Genomic DNA, 24,192 nt, shown 5'->3' with positions numbered 1-24,192 from the left:
ATGTTTGTCTCTCCTCTGCAGTGTTTGTACAAAATATAAGAGGAGGCTAGTTATGTGTAACATTTGAACACACTATTGTTATCACTCAATCTCTCTAAAAATAACCATCTCCAGCTCACACTATACGCCAGAGTTAAGTAAATACAAGCTTACTTGTGCTATCTCTGCACCAATAGCCAGTATTAGCAGCACTGTCAGTGTATATTATCACACTTTTTTCCTTTTTTGTGGTGTGTTTTTAGTGGTGGCTTTTGGTAGGGAGACCTGCTAGGGTCTTCAGGGTCAGTCTACGTCGAGCGGGGGCGCCATATCGTATCCCAGGGTGCCAACCTCCGCTGTCAGGAAGGGAATTTTTGTAGGGAAAGGCACCTCTATCTTTCCTAGTCCTTTCCTATACTTATACCGGTATCACATACCAGGTACCAGAGATCCTACAGGCTCTCTACTATTGGTTTATATGGTATTTATGTGGTCTTTTTGGTTTTAATCATTACATTAAAATATATCCTTTTAGGTCTCTGTTAGTTTTTTGGTTTTTCTCTATGTACAGCTTCCCACGTGTAGTGCTGAGTGACAAGCTGCACCTCCAATACCCCGACGCGCGTTTCGCAAGTGCTTCTTCCTGGGGGTGTGTGCTACCTAGTGGAATCAAGTGACTGTCCATGTGTTGATCAGATAGGCTTAATGTGGCTCCATCAGAGAGAAAGCGTCTCTTCTCTTATCAACAGCTGTCCATGCCACAGGCTGCGAGAAAGATAACCATGATATGCCATGGACTTCTTTACCCCCCTATTATGTGCCTCAACCATCATTTCTACAGTCCCCACCTATTATCCCCACAGTCCCTATTTCCATTTGTACATGTAAGAAGATGGACCGGACCCGGGTACCTCTCTTGCGGCGATTCCGGAACTGTCAGGGCTATCACCATTGTTGTCCAGGGGAAAGATTTCCAACCCAGACCGACCTTTTCACTAGTCAGCAGGGGGCGTGACTAAGATAAAAGGTCCTGTGCCTGGGAAAGAGGGGGCAGACTTGGCTGGAAGACAGAGCGTGCAACAGGGAGAAGTAGGTGCTCCGTGCTCTGAGCATCGTGTTAGCGCAGGCCCGCGCTGTAGATTCCCTGCATGCAGGTTCACTGACTGTGGACAGAGAACTGCCCGTTTTCTCTCATGACTGAAAGTTACGGATGCTCCGGGCCGGTGGTTACTGTGCGCGTGCTGCCTAAGACAAACCGGGTGACTGACCAGAACTGTGTCATTTCTCACCCGCATATTACTGCCAAGTTGAGTCACGCTCCGGCAGTGTTACAGAATGTGCTGCACCGGGTATGACGAACCGTGGATCTAGGACCCCGCTTAATACAATGAGGACTCACCGCCATCGCCGGGAACCGGACCTCCAACTTCTTCAGGACGACACCGGAATCATCACACGCCAGTTACCTGGGCACCACCGTTGTAACTAAAAACACTGCAGCCAAGAAGCCAGCAGACTGTTAAGATAACCCTTTCATGAACAGTTTCTTTATCTTTTACCTCACCCCGCACTCATATCGTGCTAATATCAACTCCCCCACCCCCTGCTTAATCCAGTATCTCCCTGTGTGGAGCATTCCCTTGTTAATAAATCTCTTAACTCTTGTTCTGCCTCCTGTCCTTCACTGCATCCTGCGACCTGCTCACATACATATTTATTTGGTCCTGCCATTAAAGCTTCTTTGAATTGACAATAGATCCATTTTTATTATACCCAAATTCCATAAAGTGTCCTATATCTAGAGGTTTCCATCTGTAGGTGAATTGGCTGTTTTATTCTATTTGCAAATATCTTTTCCTTGACAGTTATTGTTCTACAAAACAAGTTTCTGCTTCCTTGTGCTCCTCCTCGGTATTTAATGTGTGAACTGCTTAGTCCCTGAGGATCCCTGAGGCCGATATGCCATTTTTGTATTTTGGCCCAGGTCCATTTTCTGCAATACTAACCACATTGAATAAACACTTGGCATGTCTATAAACTGAGGAAATCTCAAACGTTGTGTTCAGACGGACAGAACCTTTCCAAGATACCACAGCTGCTTTCACGGTATGAGCTAGTTCCTCTAGATAATATATTAATGAGTTTTTCCTCTGTAATAATGCTGATTTATGTGACATACTTATAGCTAATCTTAAAACTCTATAAACTAATTTAGGCTACTCTGTTATAAATCATATGGCATGCACACTTAGAATATGGATTCAATTGAAAATATAATAACTATTATGTTTAGATGATGCACCGGATTTAGAATATTTAGCTCCTTTACAACCAGGTAACATTTTTTTGTTTTCACTTTTTCCTCCCCATAACTTTATTTTTCTGTCCACATAGCCGTATGAGGGTTTGTTTTTTGCAGGACAATTTGCATCTTTTTAATTACTCCATTTTATTGTCTGAAGTACTAGAAAACAGGAACAAAATATTCCAAGTGTGATTAAAATTTTTAAAAAAGTGCAATTCAAAATTTTTTTTATTTACCTTGTTCACTATATGGTAAAACTGACCTGGCAATATGATTATCCAGATCAATACGATTACGCAGATACTAAATATGCATTTTTTTAAATTTATTGTTGAAAATAAATTTGGGAATTTGTAAAAAGAAGAAAACATTTTTTGATTGTGTTGACATTTTCCAAGACCCGCAGCTCTTTAAATTTTCAGGATATGGGGATGTGTGATATCTTATGTTTTGCGCACTGAGCTAATGTTTTTACTGATAGTATTTTGGAGTAGATACAACATTTTGATTGCATCTTTTTGCATTTCATTGCAATGTTGTGGTGATATAAAAAAACGTAACTCTGGCGTTTTGATTTTTTTCTCATTACGCTGTTTACCAATTGTATTAATTTATTTTACATTTTGATAGATCTTACTTTAAGAATGCAGCAATAGCAAATATGGCCATGTGAAGGCATTTTTGATGAGTTGTACTTTTGAACGGCACCATTGGTTTTTCCATATCGTGTACTGGAAAACAGGAAAAAATATATATATATTTTTTTTTAACCATTTTCACTAAATGCTAAAACTGAACTGCCATTAGGATTCTCCATGTCATTACAAGTTTGTACATACCAAACATGTCTAGGTTCTTTTTCATTTAAGTGGTGAAAAAAAAAATCCCAAATTTGTATAAAAATGTTTTAAAAAATGACTTACCATATATACTTGAGCATAAGCCGAGATGTTCAGACCATTTTTTTGGGCCGAAAGTCCCCCTCTCGGCTTATACTCGAGTCATACCCAGGGGTCGGCAGGGGAGGGGGAGCGAGGGCTGTCTAATAATACTCACCTGCTCCCGGCGCGGTCCCTGCAGGTCCCTGCTTCCCGGCGCCCCAGCTTCTTCCTGTAGTGAGCGGTCACATGGTACTGCTCATTACAGTAATTAATATGCTGCTCCACCTCCCATAGGGGTGGAGCCACATATTCATTACTATAATGAGCGGTAACGGTGACCGCTCAGTACAGTTAGAAGCTGGAGCGCCGGGAAGCAGGGACTGCACTGCACCAGGAGCAGGTGAGTATAACGGGGAGGGGAGCCCAGCGCTGCGTGATATTCACCTGCTCCCCGTTCCAGGCGCCGCTCCATCTTCAGCGTCTTCTGCAGTGATGCTCAGGACACAAGGCACAATGACGTGGTTAGTGCGCAACCTCTGCCTGAACGTCAGTGCAGAAGATGGAGCGACGCTGGAATGAAGTCAGGTGAATATTGAAAGTGCCGGAGGCCTGAGCGACGGAGAGGTGAGTATGTGATTTTTTTTTTTTATCGCAGCAACAGCACATGGGGCAAGTGTCTGTATGGAGCATCTTATAGGGCCATAACGTTTGTGCAGCACTATATAGGGCAAGTGTCTGTATGGGGCCATAATCAACGTTTGTGCAACACTGTATGGGGAAAGTGTCTGTATGGGGCATCTTATAGGGCATCTTATGGGGCCATAACGTTTGTGCAGCACTATATGGGGCAAGTGTCTGTATGGGGCATCTTATGGGGCCACAACGTTTGTGCAGCACTATATGGGGCAAGTGTCTGTATGGGGCCATACTCAACATTTGTGCAGCACTATATGGGGCAAGTGTCTGTATGGGGCCATAATCAACGTTTGTGCAGTACTATATGGGGCAAGTGTCTGTATGGGGCCCCGTTCCCCATTGCCCAGAGACTCCAGTACAAAACCCTAACCATGACGTACAAAGCCATCCACAACCTGTCTCCTCCTTACATCTGTGACCTCATCTCCCGGTACTTTCCTACACGCAACCTCCGATCCTCACAAGATCTCCTTCTCTACTCCCCTCTTATCTCCTCTTCCCACAATCGCATACAAGATTTCTCTCGCGTATCACCCCTACTCTGGAACCCTCTACCACAACACATCAGACTCTCGCCCACCATCGAAACCTTCAAAAAGAATCTGAAGACCCACCTCTTCCGACAAGCCTACAACCTGCAGTAACCACCGATCGACCAAACCGCTGCATGACCAGCTCTACCCTCACCTACTGTATTCTCACCCATCCCTTGTAGATTGTGAGCCTTCGCGGGCAGGGTCCTCTCTCCTACTGTACCAGTTATGACTTGTATTGTTCAAGATTATTGTACTTGTTATTATGTATACCCCTCCTCACTTGTACAGCGCCATGGAATAAATGGCGCTATAACAATAAATAATAATAATAATAATAATCAACGTTTGTGCAGTACTATATGGGGCAAGTGTCTGTATGGAGCATCTTATGGGGCCATAATCAACGTTTGTGCAGCACTATATGGGGAAAATGTCTGTATGGAGCATCTTATGGGGCCATTATTAACCTTTATGCAGGATTATATGGGGCATATTTTAATATGGAGCATCTTATGGGGCCATCATAAACTTTATGGAGCATTATATGGGGCTCCTGATTCAATATGGATATTCAAAAACACTTAACCTACTGATGTCTCAATTAATTTTACTTTTATTGGTATCTATTTTTACTTTTGACATTTACCGGAAGCTGCTGCATTTCCCACCCTAGGCTTATACTCGAGTCATTAAGTTTTCCCAGTTTTTTGTGGCAAAATTAGGGGGGTCGGCTTATACTCTGGTCGGCTTATACTCGAGTATATACGGTATTTTTCTGAGACCCGTAGCGTCTCCATTTTTCGTTATCTGGAGCTGGGTGAGGGCTAATTTTTGTGTGTCAAGCTGACGTTTTTATTGATACCATTTTGGCGAAGATACAATGTTTTGATCACCTGTTATTACATTTTGGTGCAATGTTTCAGGGACCAAAAAAAGCGTAAATCTATCACTTAGATTTTTTTCTCCATACTCTGCTTACCGATCGGATTAATTCTTTTTAAATTTTGATAGATTGGGGCGATTCTGAATGCGGCAACACCAAATATGTGGGTTTCTTTTTAATTGTTTTATTTGAATGGGGCAAAAGGGGCGATTTAAACTTTTTATATTTTTTATTTATTTTATATTTTTAAACACCTTTTTTTTTTTACTTTTTACATGCTTCAATAGTCTCCATGGGAGACTAGAAGCTGCGATCATCCGATTGCTTGTACTACACATAGGAGAAATGCTCATCTGGTATGAGTGCCTGCCACAGGGCGGCGCTCATAGCTATCTGGCAATGACAGCCACAGGGGTCTCCTGCAGACCCTGGGTTGTCATGCCATAGTTATCCTGTCCTAGATACCCAAATCGCACGAGATGGAAGTTCAGACCTGACTTTCTAAAAAAAGTTGTGTCCTTTTGTAGATATTATGGTCCCTTTTGAGCGCTTTTGTTAATAAGTGATATTTACAAAAATCACCAATCTGGGGTATTTTATTAAACAAAAAAGGCTGCTCCAGATTGGTGATAGGTACTCTCTAATGTTAGTACTTTAAAATTTTTACTATTTCAATTTGGGAATTTTTATAACATCTGTCAGCCCAAACTGACAATATAAATTAGGCCAGGGTCACACTAGCGATGAATATGGACGAGTGCTATGCGATAAAACATTGCATAGCATTCGGACCAGTATTCATCTCTGGGGCAGCTCACATCAGCGTTTTTTTTCCTCGGCCGTTTTCAATGTGTGAGTGAAATCGCAGCATGCTGCGACTGTCGCCGACACTTGGACGAGTCTCGGCTCCCTCGCACCCAAATAAGCCTATAGGTGTGAGTGAGACAACGCACATCACTCAGATATCATCCGAGTGATGTGCAATGTACGCTGACCCCGGCCAATGGAGTAGATTGACAAATTAATTTCTCCGCCTCCTCCACAGCTGTGCTCCGATCCTCCCTGTGAGAGAGGCTCGGAGCACAGACGCATGACACTTGGCTCCCGATCGCAGCAGAGCAGGAGCCGAGAGTCATTAGCATATCGCATCTGATGCCATACGCTAGTCTGACCCCGGCCTCAAACATTGTCTTGCAAGGTATCCAGCCCCTATAAAAAATAAATTTCACTTTTAATAGTGTTCTAATCGCAGCTTCTATTCTGCAGAAACAGAAGTTTAATCAAATATGCTAATTAGGGTGCATGGAGCGGCCTTGGTGTAGCCAAGAGTATTAGTGCACTGTTCCACCTACTGGTTTTCCATGTCCCTTCCTCCCACACTGGGAAAAAAAGGGACATGGAAGGGATTTCCAGTGCTAGCTTATCTGAGCTTTTTCTGCACACAGTGCTCACTCCCAGCAAGCCAACGCTGTTAATCACCAATTAAGGACTCGAGGGCATACAAAACAATAGTTGGCACGGTGCACTGAGCCTCTTGGCCATACCAAAGGTACACCAAGTACCCTAACTGGCATGTTTGATTAAAATGGAGTTTATGCAGAACAGGAGCATTGACTGCTAATGTATGTAAAATTCAGCTGCTCCTCCCTACGCAGTCAGGGACTGGCAGAAATATGTCAAACGTGCAAGGACATATTACCGTTGTAAGAATCGATATTCCAGCATTATTGTAGAAATACACATACACTACTCACAAAAAGTTAGGGTTATTTGGCTTTAGGGTAAAATTTATTGAAAACGAAAATAATTCACACTATAGTAATATTTTATCAAAAAGTAGGGACTTAAGTAGAAGCATGCAATGGTGATTTCCTCATCTTAAACAATTTATTGAAACAAAAGCCAACAATAATGGTGGGCATACCCCAACAAAAAATGTTAATGACTCAATATATTGTTGATTTTAGCATCAATTACAGCTTGACACGACGTCTCATGCTGTTCACAAATTGATTATTGTCTGCTGATACATGGCATATCACTCTTCGTGAAGGGTGGCCCTTGGTTTATTGAGATTCTGGGGTACAGCGTTACGAGCTTCTACACAACGGCTCAGCTGCTCCTATAGGTTTTCTATGGGATTCAGGTCTGGAAAGTGTAGGCCACTCCATTTGAGGCACCCCAGTCTCCAACAGCCATATCCTAATAATTAGCTGGAGCATTGTCATCCATGAAGATGAAATTAGGCCTGTGTTGTTCGTGCAGAGGCACAATGATTGGATTAATGGTGTTATTCAAGTAGTAGGGATTTGTCACTGTACCATTCACAAAGTGTAGGGCAGTTCTGTATTGACTAGACACACCTGCCCACACTGTAACACCACCACCACCAAAGGCTCATCTGATGACAACAGTGGCTGTTGCATAACGCTCTCCTTGAAGTCTCCAACTTTGTTGGTGGCCATCATTTCTGCTCAGCGTGAAACAACTTTCACCATTGAACAGCACTGAGGCCCACTGGTCCCTCATCCAGCGTACATGCTCCCTGGCCCATTCAAGATGATGACACCTATGCCTGGTGGTGTGGTCAGGAACCCTTGCAGGTTGTCGAACACTCAGACCACGCTGATGTAAATGGTTTTGAATGGTCTTATGTGACACTTGAATGCCTCTCACCTTCTTTAAATGTGTCTAGAATTGTGTGGCATTCACCATCCAGTTCCAAAGGGCATTGTTCACAATGAGGCGGTCATTAATGTGGGATGTGACCAAAGGACGTCCACTTCTATGCCTTTTTTGACTCCTCCAGTTTATCTGTTTTTCTGTTACGACCTGATGATAACACTCTGTGACACTCTAAGCTCAGTGGCCACTTCCATCTGAGAACATCCTGCTTCAACCTTTTTAATGCCAATTCCTCTTTTGTTGTCTATTTTGGCTAAGGGCTCATTCGAGCTTAAGTGATGTTTATCGTATGGAAAAAAATGCCTGATTTTCTTAAGCGCTTTGGAACAGATTTTGAATCATTGTATCAGTTTTTTACCAACAGAGTTTCATCAGTTTTTATAATATGCAAAAAAGCTAGAGGTTTCTCAAGCTTATCCTATCATCAGGTTCGGCATTAGGGACAGGCAGACCAGGCAGCTGCCTACAGCCCCCGCTCCTCCAGGGGCCCCCAGCCAGTGGCGTGCCGCTAATAGCACACCACACTGACACTATGGGGCCCCTGAGTAAGTGGGGCCTGGCAACGCCCCATTCCCCGCATCATGCATCAACTTATCGGCATCATAGATGCCGATAAAGTTGAAAGCAGTGGTGGAGGAGAGAGCATCATGTGACGCTGCCTCTACCATCACTCCCCCTCTGCCTCTGACTCAGGGTGTGCCAGCAATGGAGCTGATGAGACACTGAAAGGCTTTGCAGAAGCTAGAGCAGTGGGAGAATGAGGATGGGAGGTAAGTATTGTGTGTGTCTGCTGCACTATACTGTGTGTGGGGGGACTACACTATACTGTATTGTGAGTATGTGTGTCAGCTGCAATATACTGTGTGTGGGGGACTACACTATACTGTATTGTGTGTGTCTGCTGCAATATACTGTGTGTGGGGCTGCATTACACTGTGTGTGGGAATGCACTATATTGTGTATGTGGGGGCTGCACTATATTGTGTGTGTAGGGGCTGCATTATAATGTGTATGGGGACTGCACTATACTGTGTGTGGGGGCTGCACTTTACTGTGTGTGAGGGGACTGCAATATATTGTGTGTGCGGGTGCTGAATTATACTGTATGTTGGAACTGCACTATCCTGTGTATGCGGGGGCTGCAGTATGCTGTGTGTTAGGGCTGCATTACACTGTGTGGGGAACTGCACTATACTGTGTGTGGGGAGACTGCACTATACTGTATGTGGGGGGACTGCACTATACTGTGTGTGAGGGGACTGCACTATACTGTGTGTGCGTTGCTGCATTATACTGTGAATGGGGGGCTGCATTATATTGTGTGTGGGGGGGCTGCATTATACTATGCGTGTGTTTAAGGGGGGGTTGAATTATACTGTATGTGGGGGCTGCATTATACTGTGTGTGGGGCTGCATTATACTGTGTGTGAGCTGCATTATTGTTGTGAATTCCATTCTCGAACTCCCTCCTGTGGTCATGAATGGTACTTCGGCGAGTTCTGTCCATGGACTCCCTCTGGTGGCTGTGAGTGGAACTGCTGGTTCTGAGGTTGCTTCCTCAGCTGCCCTCGTTTGCGGCTAGGCTGGCTTCTCTATTTAACTCCACTCAGATCGTTACTTGATGCCAGCTGTCAATGTATCAGTACTGGTTCAGATCTCTCTCGGATCTTTGTGATGACCTGTCTACTCCAGCAGAAGCTAAGTCCCTGCTAGTTCATTTGTTGTTCATTGTGTACTGAATATATTTCTTAGTATTTGCTAAGTTCTAGTCCAGCTTGCTAACATGATATTTCCTTGCTAGCTGGAAGCTCTGGGGTGCAGAGTGGCACCTCCGCACCGTGAGTCGGTGCGGGGGTCTTTTTGCACACTCTGCGTGGCTTTTTGTAGTTTTTTGTGCTGACCGCATAGATCCCTTTTCTATCCTCAGTCTATTTAGTAAGTCTGGCCTCCCTTTGCTGAAACCTGTTTCATTCCTGTGTTTGTGACTTCCCTCTTAACTCACAGTTAATATTTGTGGGGGGCTGCCTTTTCCTTTGGGGAATTTCTCTGAGGCAAGGTAAGGCTTAATTTCCTATCTTTAGGGGTAGTTAGATCTTAGGCTGTGAAGAGGCGTCTAGGGAGAGTTAGGTACGCTCCACGGCTATTTCTAGTTTGTGTGTTATAGGATTAGGGTTTGCGGTCAGCAGAGATCCCACTTCCCAGAGCTTGTCCTGTCGTCTAGTTTAACCATCAGGTCATTCCAGGTGCTCCTAACCACCAGGTCCATAACACATTATACTCTGAGTGGGCTGCATTATAGTGTGAGTTGGCTGCACTATACTCTCTGAAAGGGCTGCATTATACTTGGGGAGGGGCTGCATTATACTCTGAGGGGGCTGCATTAGACTCTGATAGGGCTGCAATAGACTCTAAGGGTATTTGCACACGTTGCGGAATGTTGTGCGGATTTTTCCACACTGATTTTGGTAAATCTGCAGGAAATCCGCACTGCGGATTTACTGCGGAATTACCGCGGATATTTTTCCACGGATTCCACCTGCGGTTTTACACCTGCGGATTCCTATTGAGGAGCAGGTGTAAACCGCTGCGGAATGTTTACCCCTGGTTACTTTGTTGTGCATCTTTTTCCCTGCTTTACCAGCATGTCTCCTTCTTCTTTCCCCTCTTTGTGCTATTATACACTGCTCAAAAAATAAAGGGAACACTTAAACAACAGACAATAACTCCAAGTAAGTCAAACTTCTGTGAAATCAAACCGTCCACTTAGGAAGCAACACTGTTTGACAATTAATTTCACATGCTGTTGTACAAATGGAATAGACAACAGATGGAAATTATTGGCAATTATCAAGACACACTCAATAAAGGAGTGGTTCTGCAGGTGGGGACCACAGACCACATCTCAGTACCAATGATTTCTGGTTGATGTTTTGGTCACTTTTGAATGTTGGTTGTGCTTTCACACTCGTAGTAGCATGAGACAGACTCTACAACCCACACATTTGGCTCAGGTAGTGCAGCTCAGCCAGGATGGCACATCAATGCGAGCTGTGGCAAGAAGGTTTGCTGTGTCTGTCAGCGTAGTGTCTAGAGGCTGGAGGCACTACCAGGAGACAGGCCAGTACACCAGGAGATGTGGAGGGGGCCGTAGGAGGGCAACAACCCAGCAGGAGGAGCGCTACCTCAGCCTTTGTGCAAGGAGAGACAGGAGAAGCACTGCCAGAGCCCTGCAAAATGACCTCCAGTAGGCCACAAATGTGCATGTGTCTGCACAAATGGTTAGAAACCGACTCCATGAGGATAGTCTGAGTGCCCGACATCCACAGATGGGGTTGTGCTCACAGCCCAACACCGTGCAGGATGCTTGGCATTTGCCACAGAACACCAGGATTGGCAAATTCGCCACTGGCGCCCTGTGCTCTTCACAGATGAAAGCAGGTTCACACTGAGCACATCTAACAGATGTGGACAGAGTCTGGAGATGTCATGGAGAGCGATCTGCTGCCTGCAACATCCTTCAGCATGACCGATTTGGCAGTGGGTCAGTAATGGTGTGGGGTGACATTTCTTTGGAGGGCCGCACAGCCCTCCATGTGCTCACCAGAGGTAGCCTAACTGCCATTAGGTACTGAGATGAGATCCTCAGACCCCTTGTGAGACCATATGCTGGTGCGGATGGCCCTGGGTTCCTCCTAATGCAGGACAATGCCAGACCTCATGTGGCTGGAGTGTGTCAGCAGTTCTGCAAGATGAAGGCTTTGAATCTATGGACTGGCCTGCTCGTTCCCCAGACCTGAATATCAGATTGAATGCATCTGGGACATCATGTCTCGCACCATCCACCAACGTCACGTTGCACCACAGACTGTCCAGGAGTTGGCGGATGCTTTAGTCCAGGTCTGGGAGAGGATCCCTCAGGAGACCATCCACCGCCTCATCAGGAGCATGCCCAGGCATTGTAGAGAGGTTATACATGCACGTGGAGGGCACACACACTACTGAACATAATTTCCTTGTCTTGAGGCATTTCCACTGAAGTTGGATCAGCCTGTAACTTCATTTTCCACTCTTTCTATGGGCTTGAGATCTGGAGACTGGCTAGGCTACGCCAGCACCTTCATATGCTTCTAACGAAGCCACTCTTTCGTCGTTCTGGTGGTGTGCTTGGGATCATTATCATGCTGAAAGACCTTCCACGTATCATCTTCAATGCCCTTGCTGATTGAAGAAGGTTTGCACTAAAAATCTCACGATACATGGCACCATTCATTCTTTTATGTACACAGATCAGTCGTCCTCATTCCTTTGCAGAGAAACAGCTCCAAAGCATGATGTTGCCACCCCCATGCTTCACAGTAGATTTGTTGTTCTTTGGATGCAACTCCTCATTCCATCTCCTCCAAACACGACAAGCTTTGTTTCTATCAAACAATTCTACTTTGGTTTCACCAGACCTTATGATATTCTCCCAATACTCTTATGGATCCAAATGCTCTCTAGCAAACTTCAGACGGGCCTCGACATGTACTGGCTTAAGCAGTGGGACACATCTGTCACTGCAGGATCTGAGTCCCTAAGGGCGTAGTGTGTTACTGATGGTAGCCTTTGTTACGGTGGTCCCAGCTCTATGCAGGTCATTCACTAGGTCCACCCGTGTGGTTCTGGGATTTTTGCTCACCGTTCTTGAGATCATTTTGACCCCGCGAGGTGAGAGCCCCATATTGAGGGAGATTATCAGTGGTCTTGTATGTCTTCCATTTTCATATTATTGCTTGCACAGTTGATTTCATCACACCAAGTTTGTTGCCTATTGCAGATTCAGCCTTCCCAGTGTAGTGCAGGGCTACAATTTTGTTTCTGGTGTCTTTCGACAGTGCTTGGTCTTCACCATAGTGGAGTTTGGAGTGTGAGTGTTTTTTTCTCCTCAAAATTTGGGGTGCGTCTTATAATCTGGTGCATCTTATAAACCGCAAAATACGGTACTCGATTCTTCATGTAAACATTTATTTCAGCTAGGTCAGAGTAGGTTCTACAAGTTTGGGAAGAATGTTAGCTAAAGCCCTTAATGCTAAAAAGATCCAAACAAATATTCCCTGTACTAAGAATACTCAAGATAAATTGGTTCATACCACACCTGAAATTGCAGCTGTCTTCCATTCATATTATTCAAATCTGTATAACTTGCCTACACCTGCCCTACACATGGGAAATTATATTAATACATCAGCCCCTCCAAAAAATGGAAAGGATGAAACACTAAAATTCCTGGAAAATCCTTTTTCACATCAAGAACTAAAAGCCTCTGTTCGAGATCTCCCTAGCAATAAAAGTCCAGGGCCTGATGGTTTCACAGCAGAATTCTATAAAGTAATTTTTGAACAATTGTCTCCGATAATATTACAATCGTTTAATTCCATATCAGAGTCTACCTTCTTTCCTCCCCATTCCACAACAACACATGTTTCAGTCATTCCCAAGCCAGGGAAAGACCCCAACTCATTTAGTAGCTATAGGCCTATATCTTAAAAGTAGATTTAGTATTATATGCCAAGCTTTTTGCCAATAGACTTAAATCAAATCCCACCTCCTTCAGGAAGGGAGACACGGGATAACACTTTGAAAACAATAGATATTATTAATCATGTACACACTCTAAAAACCCCTTTAATGATCCTATTGCTTGATGCCGAAAAGGCTTTTTATAGGATCTCATGGTCTTCTCTCTCTCAAACCCTGAGCCACATCGGTTTGGGTACTGTATTTACTTAAGAAATCTTAGCCCTTTTCTACTCCCCCTCAACCCAGCCTTTCGGCCCCCTTTACTATAAAGAATGGTACTCGACGAGGTTGCAACCTCTCCCCAATGTTGTATTTCCTGATAATAGAGCATCTTTACGTGCTAATCCTGATATACGGGGAATCAAAATAGCGGGCTCAGAGTATAAGTGTTCTGCATTTGCTGATGACCTGATAATTTATTTAACTAATCCACATATCTCACTTCTTTTCCTGATGTTTATGCTGGCATGTTTTAGTAGTTGGTCCAATTTTAAGATCAATCTCGAAAAATCTGAAGCCATGAATATTTCCCTACCCTTGCAAATGTGAATATTCTGAACTCTAATTTTCCATTTAAATGGCCCTCAAATAATCATATTAACTGCTTGGGCACCCTTATTTCAGCAGATTTATCAGAGTTGTTTGACTTGAACTTTGACCAATTTTTGTCCAGATTGGAAGGGGATTTTAATTCCTGGAACCATGGAGAGTTCTGGTTTGACCGGGTTAACATCCTCAAAATAACTGTATTGCCTAGACTTTTGTATTTACTACAACCTATCCCGATACATATCCCATCCTTCTTCTGGATGACGGTCCAATGTAAATTCAGCCAATCTGTTTGATTGGCAGGACACCCAAGAATTCGTAGTACTGTTTTGGTGCTTCCAAAGGATTTGAGGGGTATAGGTTTGCCGGACTGCCGAAAATACTATTTTGCGTTCGCCCATGTAAGAATCTTAGATATTCTGCACTACAGAGAATCTAAACTGTGGGTACATATGGCCTATGAGTCTTGTCATATATCAGTTTCCACTCTACCATGGATTTGGCCTGAAATAACATCTCTATTCCATTTAGTCTCAGGCAAACACTCAAAACTATCCACATTCCCAGTATAAAGCGAATTCTAATTGACCCATTAGGACCGTTATCCTCAATAACAAATAACCCAAAATTCCCATCCGGTGTCTCCTCAAGCCTTTTTCTGGGTAGCTCTAAGAGAAACCCCTTCTTATCCTGGAACCTTAACCTTCATCTTTATCATGTAGCCGCTGAAGGTGTATTGCTTCCCCTCTCAACTATTCTAGGTGATCGTCCACAGAAAGCGAGATATTCTTTTGAATGTATTCAATGAGGGCATTTTTCTCTACATTTGCCAATCATTTAGCATGGGTGCGTCTCCTTTCTTCATTTGAATCCCTGTGTATGACTTCCACTAACCCTGTACACGCAATCTCCGATATCTATAAGCTTCTATTGGAAAGTGATCTGGATATGCTTCCCCTTTTTGTAAGGCATGGGAAATTGAGCTCCATCAATCCTTTACAAGAGAACAATGGTATACATGTTTCAATCTCTCTCATAAATTTAATATAGCCATTAAAGCTCAGGAAACTATTTCTAAAATAGCATCTAGATGGTATTGTGTTCCTTCGATCTTACATAAACTGTTCCTGGGAGTATCCAACTTGTGCTGTGCTGGTGATGTGAGGCTCTGGGAGGGTGTTCTTAAAGTGATTAAAGAAATGTCAGGGGTGTCAATCCCTAAAAGCCCAGAAGCAATTCAACTATTTATGTTTCCCATGCCTAAGAATGCTTTAAAGAAATCGTTATTGAGGCACCCTTTTCAGGCTGTTAAGCTGGTAATTCCATGACACGGGAAGTCTTTAGACCCGCCTTCGCTAGAGGAATGGTTTGGGGAGGTGGCTAGAGTTCACCAGATGGCATCCTTGATAGCCCGTACACAAGAGGCAGCTAACAAAGTGACTGCAAAATGGTTTAATTGGCAATCCTTCTTATCCTCACCAAAGACTAAAATAGGCTAAGATAATTTTGACCTTATCCTTCTATGATATTTCATATGCCGGTATCATAATACACCGTCTGACTTAGTGATTTGTCCTCATGGACCCTATAAACATTTCTTCTTTTTTCTCTTCTCCTTCCTATTATCTAGTTTAACAGGTTGTCAATGGTCTTTTGCAAAATATGGTTGATACCGCGTGGAGTTGTTTGTTTTCATGTAACTAAACAATTCTCTATGTCATATATCACAAAAAGGTGAGATGAAAGAATGCACTGATCTCGACCTTGGTACTTTAATAAAACGTCTTTTATTTAGAAAAATTCCTTATTAAAACAACATATTACTACTATTACAAAAAAGGGTACTGGAACCACAAAAGGAGGGACAACTCTGCCATAGGTCAACCCAAATTACAAGCTGGCTAATACATAAAATGTTTTAATGGCTGCCACAACTGTATAGCTTTTATGGATAACTCATATGATTTAATAATACTAGGGGTGAATTCGTATATTTGCCCATGCGGGCACATCATGACCTAGGTAGCTACACGCTAATCCTCTTAGTATCAAAAGGTATTCCCCCACGTAAAAAAGCATACGTTGTCTAAATATAATAAGGCATACCTCTTTATTAGCCACACAGGGATGATCCTCGGCGTCCCTCTGCCCTGACACGTGTTTCACACTGCTTCTTCAGGAGGCGTGTCTGGGCAGCGGATTAGCCGGCTTAAATATAGTACACATGGTGATGATTGGGCCCCGGAACTAATGTTAACTTCAATACGGTGGTGTATTGTGACTATCATACTGTGCGCCGCTGCCCGCATTACATGGGTGTACGGAAACAGGAAACTCCTCCTGATTGCCGCCTTCTATTCTAGTGTACGGACTTCCCAGCGCAGAGGGCATTACGGCGCTTGCGCGAATTGACGGCATCCTGTAACCATGGGAGATCCAGGTCCCGGTCATGGGGTCAGAGGTGGCAGGTTTTGCGTAAGCATATCACTGCGTCCTCGTTTCCCCAGCGACCGTTCTCTGTTCTCCACAGGTCCACGATCCGCGCAAGCGCACTGCCCCTTATTGGAAGATAAGAAAAAGGAAGATAGAACGAGGAACAAAAAGAACAAAAAAAACACAGAAATTAATTTGTGTTCATGTTCGTCTCCTGATCTAACCTTAGCGAGATGGGATACTATAATAGCAAGTTCTACATTCAGAATTAAAAAGGACTCCCGTAAGGGGCCCACTAAAATTATAAAAAATCTATTCGTGATACGTGCAATCAATTGAATGCCTAAATTACATAGTGAGACCCACTGGGGGCCAGAGATATGATAAAAAGTGAAAAATGTTGGAAAAAACCCTCCTATTTAAAACATCAATACCTGCTCATTTAATATGAATATGTGATATATGAACCCTCTAAGAAAAAGCCTCTGTGTAAATAAGGGGCCTATCCCAGAGAGCCCTTTGATAGAAGATATAGCTGCATATACCATGACTTTTTATATATAGTTGACCCTACTAGCATGGTATCTAGACCTATATCCACTAGAAACCTAATGCGTGCGTATGTGTATAAATGTGAGTGTAATTAAATGACGCAATATTTTCTTATTGCCAAATATATGTGTTTGTAATTAGCCGTGCATTGCTATATCTATCACCTATTTGTTAAAGCATTCCACCCTATTGGCAAAACAGGGTTTCTGCATAAACAGATCGTGCTCATAATATGTAAACATGTGCATGTAATATCAGTATGATTAAAATTAAAATTAAAATTAAGACCCTACAGCCCATGCATATGAAAATAAACTAAATATGAACATGCTCCCCCATTCCTAAAATCCCAACCCATGTATAGTATGTCATTATACAAGCAAACACTATACATATATTAAAGTAGTATCCCAAGTCCCTAGGTAGTGCCATGAGTTAAAATAATTTATACACAATTACTGGGTCCTCCTTGATCTCTTGAGTTTCAACGATTTCTTCATCTTGATATTTTAAATGTCCTTAAGATGTCTCACTTCATCATTTCCGGAGTTTTAGGTACCCAGATGGATATTTTTGAAAGTAGTTAGATGTATAAATCTAAGATGCAAAAAAACATAAATCACTTAAACGCCAACACACATTAAAAACGAGGGTCATCCTAAGTAGATGACCAATCCTAAATGTATAAACCCCCTACCACACTACTACCTCATGAAGTCTTTTTTCATTTTACAAGAATGCACTAAAGCTAAAACTTTCATTTAGGCCTTGGGGTGCCACCGTCCCTAATCTATAGATCCATTGGCATTCTTTTTTTGCTAGTCTCTTACTCACGTCACCCCCTCTACATCCCAAATCCAGCATATCTATGCCTTTGACGGATAATAGCCTAGAATTGCATTGATGGTATCGCTTAAAGTGCCTTGGGATGGTTTTTAATGTGGTCTCATCAAGGACTGTTTTTGCTTCCTCTATGTCAAGGCAATGTTCTCGTACCCTAACTTTCAATTTGTGGCTAGTCATCCCTATATATATTTTGCCGCATGGGCATTCTGCATAATAAATTACGCCAATTGATGAACATGTAATATGTGCTCTGATATCATAAGTTTTAGTACCGTCATGATTTTTAAATGTGGTACTTCTCTTCATATTTGCACACCCCTTGCACATACCACAAGGAAAAAATCCCTTTCTAGTGACCATCCTCTTTTCTTTGGCTCTTCCCTTTGGATCATACGTGCTATGCACAAGGATGTCTCTCAGACTAGAGGCTCTCTTTGCAACTAGAGAGGGCCTTTCTGGAAGAATCTTTTTAAGCACAGGATCAGTAAACAAAATCTTCCAATGTTTTTGGATGATGTTGCGCAATTCAGACCATTCATTACTCTAATTAGTAATGAATCTTACCTGATTGTCCTGTTCCTTGGTCATCGAAACGGGCTGTGTTGTGAACTCTATTTCTGGGCTCCCTCTTGTGGTCACAAGTGGTACTGTGTGAGTGCTGTCTTTCTGCAGGTTTGTGACTGGCATCAGCTGTCTCGTTATCTGTGGGCTGGTTTTCTATTTATGCTCACTTGGACTCTCAGTCTATGCCTGCTGTCAATGTATTCAGTGCTATTCTGATTCCTTCTGACTACCTTGCTCCCAGTCTCATCAAGAGAAGCTAAGTTTCCGTTTTGTTCATTTTTTGATCATCAGTGTTCTATTTGTTTCTTGTCCAGCTTGCTAATATGTGATTTCCCAGCTTGCTGGTAGCTCTAGGGGGCTGAGTTTCTCCCCCCACACCGTTAGTTGGCGTGGGGGTTCTTGAATTCTCAGCGTGGATATTTTGATAGGGTTTTTTGCTGACCGCCCAGTTCGCTATCTGTCTTCTGCTATCTAGTATTAGCGGGCCTCATTTGCTGAATCTGTTTTCATTCCTACGTGTGTCTTTTCTCCTTACCTCACCGTTATTATTTGTTGGGGGCTTCCTATATCTTTGGGGTTATTTCTCTTGAGGCAAGTGAGGTCTTGCTTTCTCTTTAGGGGTAGTCAGTTTCTCAGGCTGCGTCGAGACGTCCAGGATTTTAGGCACGTTCACCGGCTACCTTTAGTGTGTTTGGATAGGATCAGGTTTTGCGGTCAGTCCAGTTACCATCTCCCTAGAGCTCGTGTCTATGTTTAGTTACTTAGCTAGTATTTCCTGTGATCCCCAGCCACTGGGATCATAACAGGGCTGGTTCTTATGCAATAATTGTTGTCTAGGAGTGTTTTTCGCTCTCCAGTATCCCTTTTGTATGACCTGTCGATTGTATCCTCTATCTTGAAATCGTTCCCTTAAAGCTTTCGATTGCATTTCAAACTGTGCCTCTTCAGAGCATATATTTTTTTGACTCGTAGAAATTGCCCAATGGGTATGCTGTTGGTAGTAGATTTAGGGTGTAAGGAAGACGCATGTAGTAGCGAATTAATCGCTGTCGGTTTACGATAAATGGTTGTGGACAAATGTCCATCCGGTAATGTCGTGATGTATAGGTCCAGGAAATCTATTTCTCGCCCATATTTATACATTATTTTGATGTTTTTCTCATTCTGATTTAACCTATTCATAAATGCATTGAGCTCCTCCACTGGTCCCTCCCAGATAAACATGACATCATCAATGAAGCGAATCCAATTGTGGACTCGCTCCATACCTTCGATCTCCTCCTCCTGAAATATCGACCACTCCCATGCTCCCATAAACAGATTGGCATACGAGGGGGCACATGAGGACCCCATCGCTGTACCCTGTACTTGTAGAAAAGTTTTCCCTGCAAACATAAACACATTATGGGTAAGAATAAACCTAAGTAAGGTAAGGACAAATTTTGACATGTCCTTATCCATGTTACTCTGTGTTAGGTATTTTTCCACTGCCTGTAGGCCGTCCGAGTGTCTAATACATGAGTAGAGTGCCTCTACATCGGCCGTAACTAGGATCATGTTATCTGTTAGCTGGATGTTTTCCAAATGTCCTAGAGCAGCGGTCGTATCTTTAATATACGAGGGAAGCTGTATCACCAGAGGCTTGAGATAGTGCTCTACTATATCACATATAATTTCACACAATCCCTCATTTGCAGCCACTATCGGCCTACTGGGAGGATCGACAGGGTTCTTGTGTACCTTCGGTACTAAGTAGAAGGTTGCCAATCTAGGATGTAATTTGGTATAAATATCCAACAGTTTTTTAGGGATGATGTTGTTTTCATAAGCTTCGGTAAGGATGTTAATCAATTCTTCCTTGAAATTAATCAGTGGATTGTATGTAAGTTGTTTGTACTCTGCTTGCATCTCATACATATTGTTAGGCCAAATTACTACATTGCCTCCTTTGTCAGCAATTTTGAAAACAACATCATCCCATTCACTCAATTCCTTCAAGGCTATTCTTTCTTTGTGAGTGAGATTGTCCCTAGCAGCTCTACTAGATTTAGCTCTCAGATCTTCAATATCCGTTGTAACCATCTTGGTAAATGTATCTATGGCCGGAGCCATAGTTAATGAGGGAAATTTCGTAGATTTGTTAATTAGTTTCATAGGAAACTTACTTGTGCTCGCAGTGTTCTCCTCAAGAAGTGACACAAGCGTTTCCAAAGCTTCTTGTTCTTCATTATCTGTTGTTATTTCCTCTGAATCCCTGTGATGCAGTTTCTTCAAGATCAGCTTTCTAGAGAACAGATGTAAGTCCTTTATTGTGGTAAATGTATCTATAGTAGAAGATGATGGAGAAAAATTGAGACCTTTTTGTAACACACTCTCTTGTGCATTTGTTAATATATGTGTTGAGAGGTTAATTACCTTCACTGAGTCGCCCTTACGGGTATAATTTCCGTGGGCAGGTCCTTTTTTGGAATACTGTCGAGTTCTAGGTCCTTTATATATATTATGCGTTGATTCCCCACTCTCACTTAAAGATGAGTTAGATGCTACAGATGAACTTCTGGATGCATTTCTTTGTGTTGGAGCTTTCTCAATTTGCCATTTGAAGATTTTTTATTTTCAAAATCAGCCAGATCTCTCTCGTATTTTTTCTGTTTGTTTTGGGAGATAGTTCCTTCCCATTTTTCTATTTCCTTGTCCAACTTACCAATCATCTCCTGAAAGCAATCCGCTTTTAACTCCTGTTGTAGCATTTTTTGTAGAGAATCAATCTCCATCTCGATGTTTCTTAGGGTAGCTATATTACTTTCAATGATAATGCTTATAAATTCAAAAGAACAGGTGTTGGCTGCCTTAATCCATCGTTCCTTAAGGAATTCATCATTCAAGTCAAAAGTGGGAAATAAATGAATTCTCAATCCTCTAGGGATAATATGTTGCGCTATGTAATTGTAGCGCCCCCACTGCCGCAGGGCCGAGGGGTACCCGGTACCGGGCCTCTGAGTCTCTGCTCTGGGGTTGTCACGGTGGCTAGACCCGGTCCGTGACCCTGCTGAGGGGCGTACAGTAATAGATGTGGATGATGGGGGGTAGTGTAGTGCCGGTCGCAGTCAATAACGAGGACACCAGGTTGCAGTCTCTTTACCTCTTTACTGAAGGTCTCAAAGTCCTCAATCCGGAATACGGTTAACCAGGCTGCGCAAGTCCGGCCGGTCCGATGGCACCTCCAGAGTTCCCTTTGCAGGTGGAAATCTGTGCCTTCCTTCTAGCGCTATGTGTTGTGGTCCTCCCCTGCTGAGCTTACGGGATAGTCCCCACAACTGTTGTGTCTGTTTCTCGTGTTCCCTCACAACTCGATTAGATGATCTTCTGCTAATCTTCCGTCCCTCCCAGGTGTTATGGTTGGGACGCACCCGTATGACGGGTAGGCTTGGAGCTCTTCCGGGACCCTAGAGTCGCCCCTCTCCACAGGTTGCCCCCTATGTCTGCGTAGGTGATTTAAGTGAGACAGCCCGCCTGTGACTGACTGTCCTGCCGTTGGCTTGAAGTATGGCTTAGAGCTCTGTACCTCCTCGGCGTTCCGGCCGCCGGTTGTTTACGCCTCAGTAGGATGTTGCCTGGATCTTACAGCACGACTCCTACTGGTATTCTCCTTCTTGCTTTGATCTCGTTTCTCACTCAGCACAATAAATTTCGCTTCTTGTCCTTTCTTAGGGCACCGCCGCTATGAAGTGCAGGCGCGGTCCCGTAGCTTTCTCTCTGCTTGCCAGGCCTCTGTCAGGATCCCACCCCTGACAGGGACCCTACCGAATCTTCCCCTGCAACACCCTCTGCCACAAGGTGTTGCCTGGTTCCAACCCAGTCAGCGTTCTGCCTAACTTCCTGCCTGACCCCCAGTTTTACCAGTATGTGGGGAGTGGCCTAATGAATAGTACCCTTAGCTCCCCCTGGAGGCCCGACTGTGAAATGTATTGGTGTATGTGATACCTGGTCAGATGAACTCCTTCAGTGCCATCAAACGTACCATAGCCCCCCTTAGCGGTGGAGCCACAGTACTGCAACGACCAGGACTCTGGGGCGCTGCACTCCCCCCCGGTTAAATCCAGTACTTCTGGACTGGGACGAAAACAACAATACATGTCAGCAAAAAGACATACAATTTTTGTGAGTGCAATAACAATAAGCATATTTGAACAGAGCTTCCCTTTATGGGAGGTGAGGACACTTGAACGTTACAAACATGGTAAAATACTTTTAAATAACTTACTATAAATAACTTTTCTTACCCAACCGGGTATTCTACTAAGTGCAAAATTTTTAAACATTAATTCAACATTGCCTTTAAGGATGTACACTCTGAATCCACTAAAGACCTTCTTATAACACATTATAAGGCTTAAGCAACTGTGCTACATTCTCCTACTTTACGTCTGCAGGACCGCCTGTCCTAACTGCTCCAGACCTACTGCCTCTCCTTTCTTTTACAGGACCGCCCCATTCTGCCCGAGCCTACTGTCCTTCCACTACTATACACAGTATAGAACATGTTTTTCTTTCAGTTTGAGATCACTGAGCCATCTCTGTATGGCTCCTAGGAGGACTCACTAACTAACCCCGTACGGGTTCACTTTCTGTCCTCATTCTCTAACACATTATCAAACATTTCTTACAATCAACTAGTTGGCTGCATATAACTTCTTCATATTAGCATCATTACTTTTTCTTTCAAGACATTATTGCCATCTAACCATCTTAAGGCTACACTGTACATAAGTGCAAGATGTGAACATCCCCTTTAAGAGGGGACCAAGTCTCTACGAGGTAGTGCAACTTCTCAAGCTGCAAGTCCGTATGCAGCAAGGACTCCAGTGCAAGTTCCAAGAACCGTATCTTCGCAAAGAGTCCGTCTTCTATATAAAACCAGTAGAGAGCACCTTTAAGAAGGTGCAAACTATATACAAGGAGTTTGTATCATGCATTGTTCATGATTCAGCAGTTCTTGATAACTGGTGCAAAAAGTAGAAAACAAACAAAAACACAATAGGGATCCCGGGTCAACGAAGGGATCCCTTTAAGAGTAACCCTAGACGGGTTTTAGCAGCAAAACAGCAAGGAAAAACAATGAACTATTTACAGTCATTAAAGCATTTCTGCAGTGTATAAGTTACTTGAACCACTCAGGAGGTAGCACCGGCGGAGGCAACCCCCTAGGGTATTGCGCACCACCTGGTACTGCATAAGGGGACGTGTTGTCCCATCTGGGGGTCTGCGTACCCACTGTCTTCAGTTCTGGAGCAGCACGGGCACCACCCACCGGAAGAGGCGCCTCCTTGGCCACGAGGGTGGTGGAGGTGACAATGCTGCATGTCGTGGTCTTGACCATAGTGCACGTGGGGGTGACCTCGGTGGTCCTGGTAATGACCATGGGCTGACCACAAGGGGGCACCTTGGCTACAGGGGTTAGCTTCACTGGCACCTTAATCGGGGGTTTCACAGGGGTCTGCCTCTTGCGAACATTCAGGGCAAACCACCCCTTTTCCCCAAAGTGCCTGGTGTACGAGACTTCATCCCCCGGGTAGAGATCCCGGTCTGGGTGGCCCTCTCTGAGATGCGACTCAACATCCCTTCGGTTTACAAACACCTCCGCATACAGACCCGGCTCTTTGATGAAGCCCCAGCCTCCGCGGAGCTTGAAGGTGGTGATGATGCCCTGCTTGCGCGGGGCCT

At 43.7% G+C, this 24,192-nt stretch overlaps 1 protein-coding gene across 1 annotated transcript in view; it reads left to right on the top strand.

Annotated features, from left to right (window-relative positions):
• The first annotated feature begins 2,027 nt into the window (after positions 1 to 2,027).
• LOC143803966 (cytochrome P450 2K1-like) overlaps positions 2,028 to 24,192 on the top strand; it is a 271,585-nt gene continuing 249,420 nt past the window's right edge. The window contains exon 1 of the mRNA XM_077281717.1: positions 2,028 to 2,085. The gene's annotated coding sequence lies outside the window, so the exon portion shown is untranslated. The remainder of the gene's footprint in view (positions 2,086 to 24,192) is intronic.

The sequence above is a fragment of the Ranitomeya variabilis genome, chromosome 2 (genome assembly GCF_051348905.1).
Source record: "Ranitomeya variabilis isolate aRanVar5 chromosome 2, aRanVar5.hap1, whole genome shotgun sequence".
Taxonomy (NCBI): domain Eukaryota; kingdom Metazoa; phylum Chordata; class Amphibia; order Anura; family Dendrobatidae; genus Ranitomeya; species Ranitomeya variabilis.
The sequence above is the reverse complement of the archived record's forward strand: the minus strand, read 5'-3'. Positions and strand labels throughout refer to the sequence as shown.